Below are 14898 nucleotides of genomic sequence, written 5' to 3'. Positions count from 1 at the left end.
TGACTAACTCACTGAGTCTCTCTGACATTTTTCTTTGGAAGAGTCAGACTTGTGATCTTTGTTGCAGTACCTTCCAATAAAATGTTCAATAGACTGTTGGGGTTACTATCTGTATGACAAGTTGGTTTGATTTATTCTGAAGTTAATTCTTACTTTGCACTGATTTTGAGGACCTTCAGAATGTTTCTGGATCATTTGTTTGCTCACAGAAACATGATGTACTAATTTCATAAAGCCCCTCTTTGTCAATGGTAATGTGATTTTTAGACCTCTTCTCGGGACCATCAAACACTTCATCTGCATACATTGTTTGAACAGTTGTAATTCTTGAGAAAATCACTAGATACTCAATCTATAATGAGGTTCCTACTATCCATTGTTTCACCTTAAAAATATTGGATTGTAGTGCTGTTAGCTTGTCTCCCTGACTTGGTGTCAATATAAATTTAAAACTGTTCTTTCTTTAAGAGCACAGACTCTGCAGTTGTTCCTGTGAGAAACAATTACTTATATATTGACTTCTACACTCAAAGGGTGGGAGAGGTTTGCAACTGTCTTCCAGAAACAGCAGTTGATGTTACGTCAGTTGTTAACTTTAAATTTAAGATAGAGACATTTTTGTTAAGCAAAGATATTAAGGGATATGGGCCAAAGACAGGTGTATGGAGGCCACAGATCAGCCATGATCTCATTGAATGGCAGGACAGACTTGAGGGGCTGAATGGCCTACTCCTGTTCCTAACTCCTTCCTGTTCCTCCTGACTCAAAGAAACACCGTGTTCTTCAAATTTTCTGTAATGATTTTCACCGGTTTTGTATTCCAGCTCAAAAATGCATTTCAGCCTCTTAACTTTTTATTTCAAAAAACAAAATAATCTTAAATTTTTATTCTATTTTGCAAGGATTTGTATTCCGATCAAATGGAGATTAGCTGTATTTTGTTTGTAGTTAATGCCCTTTCTATAGATTTGTACAGCTTTTGGTAGTCACAGAAACTGATGCTGTTTTAAGTTGAGGAACTCTCTCTTTGTCCAAATTCTTTGTTATCCAAAGCTGTTATTTGGTTGATCTTCAATTGGCTTTACAAATATCTGCCACCAAGATATTGGCATCTTCTAGATGACCACTGCAGGTAACATGGTGTGAGTTTGCCTCCAACGGTATTTTGCTTGTTATATGTAGTGCTAGATTGATGTCAGCTAAATAACTACTTTGCCAATTTACCCTTCCCATGGTATCTGTTGTGACCCAGGTAAGAATAAGGCTGTTAAACAAATATCGACTCAACAGAATAAAACAGATCTTTGATGTTGCCCCATATTTTTAAATTTCCTTTTTCCATGTATTTGCACCTTTGTGGTCAAGGTATTTCACGAGAGATATACTCAAGAAGGAAATCCCTTTTATGTGTGGCAAGATGACCACCTATATGTCTTCGATTTTCTTAAGTAAGTTCTTGTCTCTTGCAAAACTATGACCCCAGGAATGCCATGGTTCTTGAAGTGGAAATAGTTTTTTAAAAACCTAGATGGATGCCTTTTGCATGGAAAAATTACTGGCTTTGAACTGAAAACCTTTCCATTTGTGCAAGCCAACTATTCTATATAGAGCACGAGGCAATAGCTCTGGTATTCGGCGTTGTACAGTTTCACATATACTTATTAGGCAAGAAATTCACCACTGAAACAGATCATAAACTACTGCAGATGATATGCTGTGAACTGCAAGCAAGTGCCCTGCTGCGTTTGCATCATCTATTTGTAAAGTTCCAAAGATATGACTTTGAAATGAAATTAAGCCAGGATGATTAGTCTGACATGCCGAACAGGTTACTCAACCCAAACAAAGACCAAGATATTCCTCTTTTGCACATCACTCTATGTGAAGAATTATCCTCAACAGGTTGACCTACTTTAGTTTGACCACAGCTAGAGTGAAAAGTTGCAAACAGTGACCACTACAGATGAGCAACTATGACAGTTGCAATATATCATTATCCAGGGATAGTCAGATAATATTAAAGAAATACCTGAGAAGATTTGTTCATTTTGACCATACAGAGACAAACTTGCTATTTCATGACAAGTCATTTTCAAAGACAAACAACTTCTAATACCAAAAACATTATACCAAGATATGTCTTTGTTACAATAAGAACACCGATATTAAACTCTCAGGAATTCTAACACATGAATCTGTGTAGCAGCCAGGATGAAGGAGGATATTCAACAACTCATGAATACTTGTGAGGCAAGCTAAACCTATCAAACGCAGCAGTGGAGGGAGACTCTATGTCCACATGATGTTTCATCCATTCCTTGGATGAAGGTAGCAACAGACCTATACTCAGTGCGTGGGGAAGGGATTCTATCCTTGTGATGGACGGCTTCTCTAAATTTCCCATTATTCGACATATTAACAATGCAATGGACATTACCATTGTTGGCAAGATGAGCACTATTTTCTATTTATTTAATCTTCCAGATCTGATACTTTCTGTCAATACACCACAATACTCTGGTCAACTGTTTCAAGGTGTGTACTAGCTGGAGAGTGGCCTATACCATGTCCCTCACCATACTGCCCCTGCCCCCATCACCACCACCACATGCAAATGGTCTAGTGAAATGTATGGTACATGCTATCAAATCAATGATCATTAAATATCTCGCAACAAAACAAAATTTTCAGATTGCGTTGCTGTAATTTCAGTGATGGAAAATGGATACCTTCACCAGCTTAATTTATGCTCAGAAAGGAAACGTGGAATATCTTGCATATCAACCAATTATTTAACTATTCTGAGGTACAGGATGTTCTTCTTCAAAGACCGAGGTAAATGAAAAAGATATATGATAATTGAGAATGTAGAAAAACTGCATACGAAGCAAAGTGAAAGTTAGAAATTTGAATACAAGCGTTTGGGTTGTGGCGAATATTTCTAGAATATGTGACCTACCCAGATCATATCCAGTCATTACTGATCAAGGTGCTACACTGTGAAGGAACAGAAGCCACTTCAGACCAATAAACAACCTACCAATCATGCACAAAGAATGTGAGGAAGAACACTACGATGATATGGTGTGATTGAGATGATTGAGTAACAAGAACCAGCAACGAGGCAACAGAGTTGTCAAACAAGTGCTGCAGAGAACAATGTATAACCTTCTACCTGGGTATACGATCACCAGATCAGGGCAGATTGTTAACCATCTAAGCATCATATTGACGTTTTAAATGTTAGTCTTGTACACTGTGTTTTACCTGTTTGTGTAATTATGTCATTGACAACATATGTCTATTTACAACCATACATATTGGGATAATATCTTTGGAATGAGAAAATATTGTGTTATGTCTCATGGCCTGTATGCCAGTATACCTTTTAAGAGACATGCTCCTAATATTGTCACTGCATCATAACATATGACCTAAGCATATAATGACTTCATTGCTCATCTCACTTGAAGCTCGACACTTTACTGGAATCATGCTCACTTGTTGAACGTATTGGCTTAAATTTAGCCTAGACATTCAGTGCCTGAGATGCGTAATGTTTATATAAAATAATTAGTTGTAATAAATGTCTTTGGGATTCTTCAATACCTTAATATCCACATACAGTTTCTTTTGTTACAGAAGATAGCATAAGTGTTGCTGCATCAGGTAAACCACCTTAATGGAAGAAAACTCACGAGTATTTGGAATTTTTCTTCAGAAGTCAAACATCCATGTTACCCATTATAATTGTTTGTCTGCATTTAGTTGTTGGGAGAAATGTTCGCTAGATCTTGAACTTTCTAATAGGAACGGATGTCATTTAGGAAAATCACCTAAGATTCTGCTAAAGTTGGTTGCTAGTCGTCAAAATGTGTTCTGAGAACTGTGTTACTAATTGATTAAACATATGAAACTCAAACTGTCTATGTTATCTCTATGCGTCTCTTTTGACTCTTCATCACACACGTTTACTACGTGAGTGAAGAACGCAACAAATTCATTGTTCTCTGTTGCCTCATTTGAAGTTATGTTGACAAAGGTATTGGGAAATTAGTGAAGTAGAAGTAAGGGTGAATATTTTACTTCCAAATGATGCATGTCATTAGAATTCAAATATGGCACTGATACATTTAATGAAATAGTAAGTAAATGTGAGGGTGAAAAGTGTGGAAGAGTATACTCAATGTGGACAAAGTGGGTTAGGGGTTTATGGAGTATAAGCGCAGGCATAGACTGGTTTGATTGGCCTGTTTCTGTACTGTGCATTCTATATAATTCTTTGCATAAATAGGTTCTTTAGAATCTAACCATAACTATACTCTATAAATCTATCTGTGGAATCCAATCCGTGATGACAAGTTTAGAACTGAGCTTGTAACTACACTATTTAATTCAGCCCAAAAATGCTTTTAATCTTAAAGAACACCTAACAAACTGTACCTCTGAATACATCACTCCACTTAATGTACAGGCTGATCATTAGTTTTTATAGTATGCTAATTATCAGCGTCCCAGCAAAGGCCAGGTTTAGTGAGTTATATGTTATAAACTACAGGCTATGTCAGCCTTTTAGCCAAACTGCAGCGCTATAAATGCACAAGGATTATCAGACTGATTTTTGTACTCTTGGATTGATCTATCAGTTCTAATGTTGTTGTGTTAAGCTTTCAGCTCAGCAGTAAAAGCAAGCCCTGCACGAAAGGTATTTAACGATGCATTATAAATTAGGGAACACTTCTCTGGACTAATTGCAAGGTTATTGCTTTTTTTCAATCTTCAAAAAATAGCTCATCATTTAATTACTTTTGTAAAACTTTATTAGTTCTCTTATTGCCATGAAGGCAATGTTTAAAAAGTGATCAAAAAGTTGCTGCTAACTACATGAATGAACTCTGAAATCAGAAGCTTTTACGAAATGTAATATGCTTGTAACTTAAAAATTTACAGGAGGAATTCAAAGCAGGAAGCAAAACTTTGAGTTAATTATTTATGGTCGGCACCAATAGCAAATATATAGAACCATAAACTACAAAAAAAAGGTGCTCATGCAAGTTGGCAAGCCATGGCCCTAACATGTCATTTCGCAAGGCATCAAAAGGGTGTAGTCTTAAAATGCATGATATTCTGTCATTTATTTTGAAGTACAGGGACTAGTATCATTTAGGTGAATGTGAGATCCTATGGGGTGGGGGTTTCGAAGGATGCAGGGAGAGAATCAGCCCAATTATGAAAATTGTGCCCAACAATATGTGAGCAGGTGTATTTTAGCAGGATGCACATAACAAAGCATGATTTCATTTTGTTTCCTGCCATTTGCCTTCTTGAAATTCTGGGCAAGGGTATGCTTTTTAAGTCATGTTGTTTTAGTGGTCAGAGATGGGAGGAAGGACAAAAATTAAAGCATGATCATGGCAGTATACAATTCACATTAGTGGAGTTAGGGCTTTTAGAACTTTTTTAATATAAGCAAACAAATCATTCGTTACCTCTCTCATTCATTGCAGTAGGTGACTGAAAACTACTGTAGCAGAGCCCCACCTTAATCTGGCTCAATTCATGATGGAGGCTAAGGATCCCACCTAAATTATGGCAATGGTAAGAGCATAAACATAAGAACTAGGAGCAGGAGTGGGCAATTCAGTTTCTCATGTCTACTCTGCCATTCGGTAGGATTGTGCCTCTGTCATCTTGGCCTCAACTTCACTTTCCTGTCCACTCTTCATAACCCTTCAACCTATTACTAATTAAAAATCTGTCTATCTCCTCCTTAAATTTACTCAGTGTCCCAGCATCCACCACACTCTGGGTCATGAATTCCACTGATTCAGGAACCTTTGAGGTAAGTAATTTCACCTTATCTGTTTTTTAAATCTGTTACCCTTATCCTGAACCTATGACCACTTGTTCTAGATTGCTGCACATGAGGAAACATCCGCTCTATGTCTACTTTGCCAATTCCGTTTAACACTTTAAAAACGTCAATTAGATCTCCTCTCAATCTTCTAAACTCCAGAGAGTACAGGCCTAAACTGCTGAAGCCCACCATCGCTGGCATCAATCGAATGAACCTGAATATATAGCTATGGTTAAGAAAAACGTCTGTGCAGCAGATGAAAGTTTTGCCAAAAATGTTCCAGTTGAAGGAGGGGAGTGACTGCGGCCATAACACTTGCATATGACCGTGTACGCATTTGACAGGATCAGAAGGAGCAGTGCGTGGAAAGCTGGTGATTTCAAATGAACCTGTTGGACTTTAACCTGGTGTCGTGTGTGACTTCTGACTTTGTCAAATGTGTACATGGTCTTATCAGTCCAGTCCAATACTGGCACCTCACTAGTTGACAGGGGACAAGGCTAATAAATGCCCAATGCCTGGACATTCGTCCCTTTAATTGTATTTGTACTATTTGTGGAAAATGTACAAATTGGCTTATGCTTTCTGTCTATAAAACAAAAAAGACTAAGTTTTATTTGTCATTAATGGGGTGAAACGTGCTAGGGGATATCCTGAGAGTACAAAAAGTGTTGAATGAATGCAAAGTCGATCTTTTTTAAGAGAAATTTAAGAACCTTAATTCATGGGAGGGAAACATTCCTGTCCCCTCAACATCATAGCAACCAAGTTGTTATCAGATTTTGTGTCATGGAAATTCTTTCTTCTCCAAATTCAGTACCAGACAAAATTTGAAGTTAGTCATAGAATCCCTACAGTGTGGAAACAGGCCCTTCAGCCCAACAAGTCCACACCGACACAAAGAGCATGCCACCCAGACCCATCCCCCAATAACCCACCTAATCTACAGACCTCTGAACACTACGGGCAATTAAGCATGGCCAATCCACCCAACCTGCACATCTTTGGACTGTGGGAGGAAACCGGAGTACCCGGAGGAAACCCACGCAGACATGGGGAGAATGTGCAAACTCCACACAGACAGTCGCCTGAGGGTGGAATTGATCCCGGGTCCCTGGCGCTGTGAGGCAGCAGTGCTAACCACTGAGCCACTATGCCGCCCCGCCATGCCGTAATTGGTGTCTTTATTGTTCTGCATAAAGTTATACTACTTTAGTACATTGTATATGACCATTTTGGTCCATTGTTAAATGAACTGAAATTCAGCAATGTAATTATTTCTCAGTAAGCTTTCTTGAAGGAAACTGATTTCATTGTATGAGAAGCATATTCCATTTTATAACTTGTGTACCTGTAGCAGCAAAAACCAAGTGGACGAGTAATCCTTTTCAATGTAAAAGTAGATTTCCATCTAAAGTGACTTTCTGAAATTTGTACCTAGGTCACTGTCTTGTTAGAATTGAGAGAGAGGCTAGTATTTCCTGGGAGATAGGAGGAGGAAGCCTCCTCTGTGAAATTAATTTTCATTCAGGAAATAGTTTTTAATTCCAATTTGAATAAGGCAAGTATATCAGAGCAGAGAAGCATTAATATTGATATGAGTGCACAGCAAGTCTTCTGTTTATTGAGAGCAGGCCTATTAGTTACACTCCTGGGCATTTTGAATGTTGTCAAGCCATCTCTGTCAGACAAATCACGGATCAGTTGATATATCAGCAGGAACCCTTAGAATAATATGTCTAACTTACACTGAAAAAATTCTGTGGCAATATAGCTTCATATAGATGATAAACCTTATGTCTCCTCTAAGCACATCTATGAGTGATGATTTAATAACAAGATTTTTTTTTTATTCGTTCTTATGGAAATGTACTGTTGTTGTATTATTGACATTAAAGATTTTTGACAAATATGAGTTAAACTACAGCATAGCTCAAGTTGAATTTTGTGGAATTGAGATGTTTTCATTTCCAAAGCTGCTTCGAATTTAGGATGTAGACAATCTTGCATTGCTGTAAAGCCTACGACTTGAATCTTTTTTGAAAGTGCTAGCAATGATTTAATGAAATGAGGAATGCATGCATTGCCCATTGCAAACCAGAGCACACCAGCATGAATATTAGGAAGAAGCATAATGACTAAGCTCTTTGAGGTGCAGAGCATGGAGTTCCCATGCACTGAAAATTACTATCACTGTAATTTTAGCACTCTCATTGATTGCTGCTGGAGACTATGAATACATTTACTCTCTTGAGCAATGCACAGATAATAACATACATCATTTCTTGAGATCGCGGTTGCGAAAACTAAAGTAGTATCATGTGGATCACTTCTTGTGCTGAGTCATTATTATTAAGCTTTTGATCAGAGTCAGGTCCGTTGATTGTTGTTGTTAGAATCCCAATTTTAAACATGGATTATACTATCTAAAAGGAGTGACATTGACTCCTAATATTTACTTACATTTTGATGACTGCACAGTAAGGAGCTAATGTTCTCTTCAAATGTTTCCTGCATCCCTTTTTGTTTGCAGCCCACACCCTGCTGCTTCATGTTCCTTTTGCTCTTAATCTCTGACAGAGCATACTGTCTGCCATTTTTATTCGTTTCCAGGACATGTGAATGTATTATCTTGCTGTTTCTAGTAGATTAACTTTTTCTTCCCTCTTGTTCACTTTATTTTGCCATTTGTGAATGTTGAATCCTACTTTAACTTTTCTTTCTCTGTCTGCCAGTATCTCTACTAATTCTCTCCTGTTCCTACCACAGTCCTTTCATTTAGTAGCCCCATTTCCTTTCCTTAATCTCGTCAAGAGAGAAAAAAGTATTAAAACAGGATGCACAGAATGGAAAATAATTTTAACAGAAACTGGTAGTAAGTTCAAAACAATGAAGCAGATAATTTGAAATTGAACAAGTATTTTACAAATACATTGAAAACATGAAGAAAGAAAAGACAGAAAACCTCATCTTCTCCTTGAAACAAACATCAGTTATAGCAGTGGCTAAGATTGGATGTTAGCTCAGAATTCTGATAGGCTTCCTCTACTTGGTAAAAGGATGGCAAAAGCCTGCCATTCTCGGAAACATGAGAGCAATACTGAACACCCATTTAATGGTGAGACTTATCAAGCTGGGAGAATGAGTGAACATGAACCTGAAATATTCTGCTTGACTGTGGTCTGTAGCTGACCCTCCGAATAGTGCGATGGCATTCTGAGATTCAGCTGAGAACTTATTACTAACATGGGCACCTGCCTTTTGTAAGTTAACAGACTGTGTTATCTGACGGCAAAGGCACATTTTTCAAAAAAAAAGATAAAAGGCTAACAAACACTAAAAATTAAAAGAATTGAATGAAAATATACATTGGTAAACATAAAAATATGTCAAGCAAAATAGAGTTTTAAAAGTTGTTTTTAAACCAGCTTTTTCCATTGCTTGTGTATATCTGCAGAATTAGAAAATCGGAGGTGAGTATGCGCAGTTGGCAATTACTAGTAGATTTTTGGTGCCAGTGAAAACTTTAAAGGTAATAACCTGGCCACTGAATTTATATGTCATGCTGCAAGTAAAATGATGGTTGGAAGCTCTACCAAACTGCACAAGTTAATTATCAATTACTCTAATGTGTTTGTCTGGGCTACAATGATGAATATTTGCATTTTTTGACATAATACCCAATGAAAAAATGAAACGAAAACTTGGCAAAATACAGTAGTTCCTTCAGTGTCACTTGGTCAGAATCTTGGAACTGTTTCCCTAACAGCATTGTGGGTCTACCTACATCAAATGGATTATAGGGTTTCAAGAAGGCTGCACACCACCCCCACCTCAAATGTCATTATGACACAAATGGCACAACCCACTTAACAGATCGGATCTTATAAATACCAAACGGAGTCGAACAACATCGCTTCATTGGAGGCCGCACTAATAATGCTATATGGCATAGTGATGAAATGTCTGTACGATAACCAGCCAGCTCGGCGAGGAAGCCAACAACCTCATCCACAACTTGAGCTACAAATCTTCCAAGAACCTTAATGAACAATAAATGCTGGCCCTGTTAGCAACGCCCACATCCCGTGAATGAATAAAGTGAAAAATTTTGTTCTTGCATTGTTTTTTTGAGAGAGCATTTTATGCTAACATGTCCATTACCTGCATTGCTATAATCTATTTCCTCAGTTATGTACCAGAATTTGTACAGGATATTATTGCTAACACAGACCAGTACTGACAGCAATTTCCTCCCTTATGAGCCTGAGAGATTTCAGTGTGTTTTCACCAATGTTGATTATTATTTTCTCACAGAATTCCTGAATTGTAACGTTGCAGAGAAAAGCCATTTGGCCTACTTTTGTCTGCACTGGCAGTCTTCGAATATGCAGTATAACTTACCTTCCACCATCTTTTTCCCTCTAACCCTGCTCATTGTTTTTATTCAAATAACAACCTAATGCCCTCCATGAATGCCTTGATTGAACCTGCCTCTGCTACTGCTTTAGAGATAGTAGGAACTACAGATGCTGGAGAATCTGAGATAACCTCATCCCGCCCCCTTGACCTGTCCATCCTCCCTGGACTGACCTATCTCCTCCCTAACTCTCCACCTACACTCACCTTTACTGGCCCCATCCCCGCCTCTTTGACCTGTCTGTTTCCTCTCCACCTATCTTCTCCTCTATCCATCTTCTGTCCGCCTCCCCCTCTCTCCCTATTTATTTCAGAACCCCCTTCCCCTCCCCCATTTCTGATGAAGGGTCTAGGCCCGAAACGTCAGCCTTCCTGCTCCTATGATGCTGCTTGGCCTGCTGTGTTCATCCAGCTCTACACCTTGTTATCTCTGCTACTGCTTTAGCCAGTATGCTTCTTTTGTACATTACTTTAAATTTTTTGGATTCATTTGTCTTGTCTTTTCCTTAAAGGGAAAATAACTTAACTGTGCCTGAACCATCTCTAGCCCATTGTTCAACTGTAGTTTTTGTTTCCAGTCTTAAGGTCCAGGCAATCTGGCAAAGCTCCATTCTCACCAAATTGAAGTCCGCTCTCCCCCAGTTAATTATCCTTCCTTTGGATTATCTGTTGTTCTTTTTCACAGTCATCCTAAACCTACAATGATCACTGGCCCCTAAATGTTACCCCACTGACACTTGATTTACTTAGCCCACCTCATTCCTAAGAACCACATTTATCAATGTTTCCTTCTTGGTTTGTGCTGGGCCACAGACTGCTGTAGAAAATTTTCCTGAACGCAATCGAGGACCACTTACTTTTCTTTTCCTTTTATACTATTGCTATCGCGGTTTGCATTTGAACCTGCATTATAACTATTCTATAATGTTTGCACCTCTCTGTAATCTCCTTGTATGTTCCTTGACATTCTTCACACTAATTAGTGGTCTTCAGGTGACATAAAGCAATGTAATTTCACCTTCTATGTTCCTTAGCTCTGGCCAAATTGTTTCTGTATTTGAATCCTCTGAGACATTTTCTTTCTCCAGCCTGCAGTACTGTCCTCAATTAATGCTACAAAACCTCCTCCTCTTTTTCCTTTCCTATCTTTCCTGAACACCTTCTATTCAGGAACATTTAACGTCCAGTCCTGACCTACCTTGATCCAGGTCTCTGTAATAACCACATCATCATCATTCCACTTGACGATCTATGGCCATAACTCAGCAATGATATTTACTATGTTCCGTGCATTCACATACATGTGACGTGTTCCAGATTTAGCTGTTTCAATTTCTCTCTCATTAACTTATTAACTTACTGATTACTATTAGTGTACTCCCTGTCTTTACATATTCTGTGCTACCAACTATTCCTCTGTGAAATCCTGTCCTGGTCCCACACAATGAGTTTTAAGTCCTCACAATGGCTGTAGCAAAATGCCCTGATTGAACTTAAACCTGGTTCTGTTCAGATACAATTCATTTGGCTTGTACAGGTGCTATCTTTTCCAGAGCCAGTACCAGCGTTCCAGGAATCTCCCTTCTGGACATCTTTCAACTATACAGTCAACTGTTTTATCTATCCGTTTATGTACTCATTTACATTTGGCATTGGGAGGTGTTTTTTGTTTGTGGGATGTTGGCATCCCTGGCTATGCCAGCACTTATTGTCCATCCAGAGAGCTGTTATGAGTCAATCAGGGCAGTCAATCCAGAGATTGGTACTTTTGAGTTCCTGTTTGCTAGTTTTCAACTTAGCTCCCTAAATTTTGATCGGACCACATTTCCCTTCATTTGTCATCGGTACCAATGTGGGCCAGGATCTCTAACTGATCACTCTGCTCCAGAAGAATGTCCTGCAGTCAATCTGTAATATCCTTGATGCAGGCACCAGGGAGGCAACATCCCATTCTACAATCAGGTCCACAGACACAAAAAAGCGTCTGTCCGTTCCCTTAAGTAACAAAATGCTGATCCCAGCATCTTCCGATCTTCTTCCTTCCTCCTTTTACGGCTGAGCCACCTGTGGTGCCCTGAGTTTGGCCATACTCTCCTGAGGAACTATTATCTTCACCAGTAATCAGAACAGCAATCTGATCAGTGAGCAGATTCATCTTGGGGACTTCCGCATACCTGCTTCATTCTTTCAGATTTCCTGGCAGTCATCTATTCCCTATGCAGCTGCATGAACATGTTGTCCACATTGTCCTTTATTTCACAGAAGTACGTCAGTGGCTCCAGCTGCTGCTCAAGCTCCAAACTTGGGCTTCTGCAGTTAGTTGCACTTACAACTTTTTTACACATGAAAGACCATGACTTCCCACATGTCAATGATGGGCCTTTTGTGTGGCCAAGCTCCTCCACTATACCTTAAGCTTACTTTTTGAATATTGACTATAAACTCTAGATTAGAAAGTAAAAAGCAAAGAATACCTCCTCCCGCAATTCACCAAACTCGCAGCACTTTTTCAAGAAATCCTCCATGTTAAGCTGCCCTGAGATGCTCTATTTATGTTTTTAAACTATAGAGATGGCTGAGCCGTACTCCAGGGGAAAAAAAAGTGCAAATTAGCTTCCTTAGTTAACTATCTACAGTTCCGTAGTGAATAATTTATTATACCTGTGCTTAGACTCCAGCCTCTGAATTTAAGTAGTAACCTTCAGTTAAATCTTATGCCAAAATGTTAAATGCAAATAGTTTCAGATATTTTGGAAAAGATTAAAATTCCGTCACTTCACCAACCTCTCAGTTTGAATAAAAATTTCTGTGACAGTGGATTTGATAATTTCATGCTGAATTTGCTTATATCTTTTCAGTATCTACTTAATAGAACTGCACAACTTTAAAAACTCATTCAGGGAATGTGGGTTTTACTGTTTGGCCAGCATTCATTGTCCACCCTCAGTCACCCTTGAGAAGGTGACCTGCCTTCAAGAACTACTGCAGTCCAATTAGTGTAGGTCCACCCACACTGCTGTGATGGTTCCAGGATTTTGTGATTTCTATTTTGAACTGTGAGTTTACTTTCCCTGACCTATGCCTAACATGTTTAATACAGACAATAAGTTAGGATTGGTATAGTATATTGGGAAGATTGTAACTGTTGTTTGGAAACGCAGAGAGGCATTTATTAAACAAACTCCTCACATTTGGGACCTGATTCTTGCTCAAGGAAGAAGAGTTTGGAGATGCTACCCAGAGCTCTTCGATCGTTAAGAATACTTTCGCAAGCTTTCCTGCTAGCTCTCCTCGCCCCTTTCATTGCTAAGCATTTCATTATGCAAACCTGTCTCAGTTACAAGTGAATGATCAGTTAGCAAGAATCAGCTGCTGGGTAATTTTTCTTTGGCCTGTGTAAGTTTAAAAATGTGACCACTTTCTGACGTTATTTATTAAATGAATAACCAGAATGTTCTGTGGCCTTGGAGTCAAAATTGGACCAAGCTGTGCTTATATCATGAAATTCAAAAGTTGTCTAAACTGTTGCCAGGATCATAGTTTTTAAAAACTTTCAATGGATACGTTTATGTGAAGCCAAGGAAGCTAGGAATGCTCCCCCAACTTCCTCCCCAAATCCACAGTATTCACCATCTCAATTGCCTTATTCTGCATGTAATTACACATGCATGAAACAACCTCTTCCTTCCCACCAACCAAGCTTCAAGCCACTGCCAATGAAGAAAATTGCCCAAATATTCAGTTGTTTAAAATGAACTGACTGCTTGTGAATGCACAAGGGGTGCCAGTAACTCGCCTTCACAATATTATTAAGGACCAATCCCCAATTATTGGCATGCTTTAGCCTTCCTGGTTTCTATCGCAAAAGCAAATTGAGAGAATTTGAAAAGTGAGTTAAAATGAGGTGGTAATCATTTTCCATTCTTAAGGCAATAACAAACCTGTCAACAATCGACGTAGGTTTAATTCCAACTAGATCGTCCAAGGATAGCCTTCGATCGTAACATAGATTTCTGAGAATGGGTTACCTGCATGTTGCAAAAACTGGCATAAGGGCACTTCATCTGAATGCTCGGAGCATTTGAAACAAGGTGGATGAGTTGACGGTGCAAATCATGGCAAGTGGGTATGATTTAGTGGCCATTACAGAGACATGGTTACAGGATGGTCATGACTGGGAGTTAAATATCCAGGGGTATCAAACTGTTCGGAAGGACAGACAGGAAGGTAAGGGAGGTGGTGTTGCTCTGATTTTTAAGGATGATATCAGGGCGGTAGTGAGAGATGATATAGGTTCTACTGAACAAAACGTTGAATCCATTTGGGTGAAAATTAGGAATAGCAGGAAGAAGAAGTCACTGATAGGTGTGGTCTATAGGCCACCAAATAATGACATCGTGGTGGTGCGGGCAATAAACGTAGAAATAGCTAATGCATGTAAAAACGGTACAGCAATTATCATGGGGGATTTTAATCTACATATCGATTGGTCAAACTAGGTCGGTCATGGCAGCCTTGAGGAGGGGTTCGTAGAATGCATCCGCTATAATTTCCTTGAACAATTTGTAATGGAACCTATGAGGGAGCAAGCTATTCTAGATCTAGTCCTGTGTAATGAGACA

The 14898-nt window shown here is 38.8% G+C and overlaps 1 protein-coding gene across 1 annotated transcript in view; it reads left to right on the top strand.

Moving 5' to 3' along the window:
- LOC109932831 (calcium-activated potassium channel subunit alpha-1-like) overlaps positions 1–14898 on the top strand; it is a 621464-nt gene that overhangs the window by 245276 nt on the left and 361290 nt on the right. The window lies entirely within an intron of this gene.

Source organism: Rhincodon typus, chromosome 34, assembly GCF_021869965.1.
Source record: "Rhincodon typus isolate 14 chromosome 34, sRhiTyp1.1, whole genome shotgun sequence".
Classification (NCBI taxonomy): Eukaryota; Metazoa; Chordata; class Chondrichthyes; order Orectolobiformes; family Rhincodontidae; genus Rhincodon; species Rhincodon typus.
This window is presented reverse-complemented; position numbering and strand designations above follow the sequence as displayed.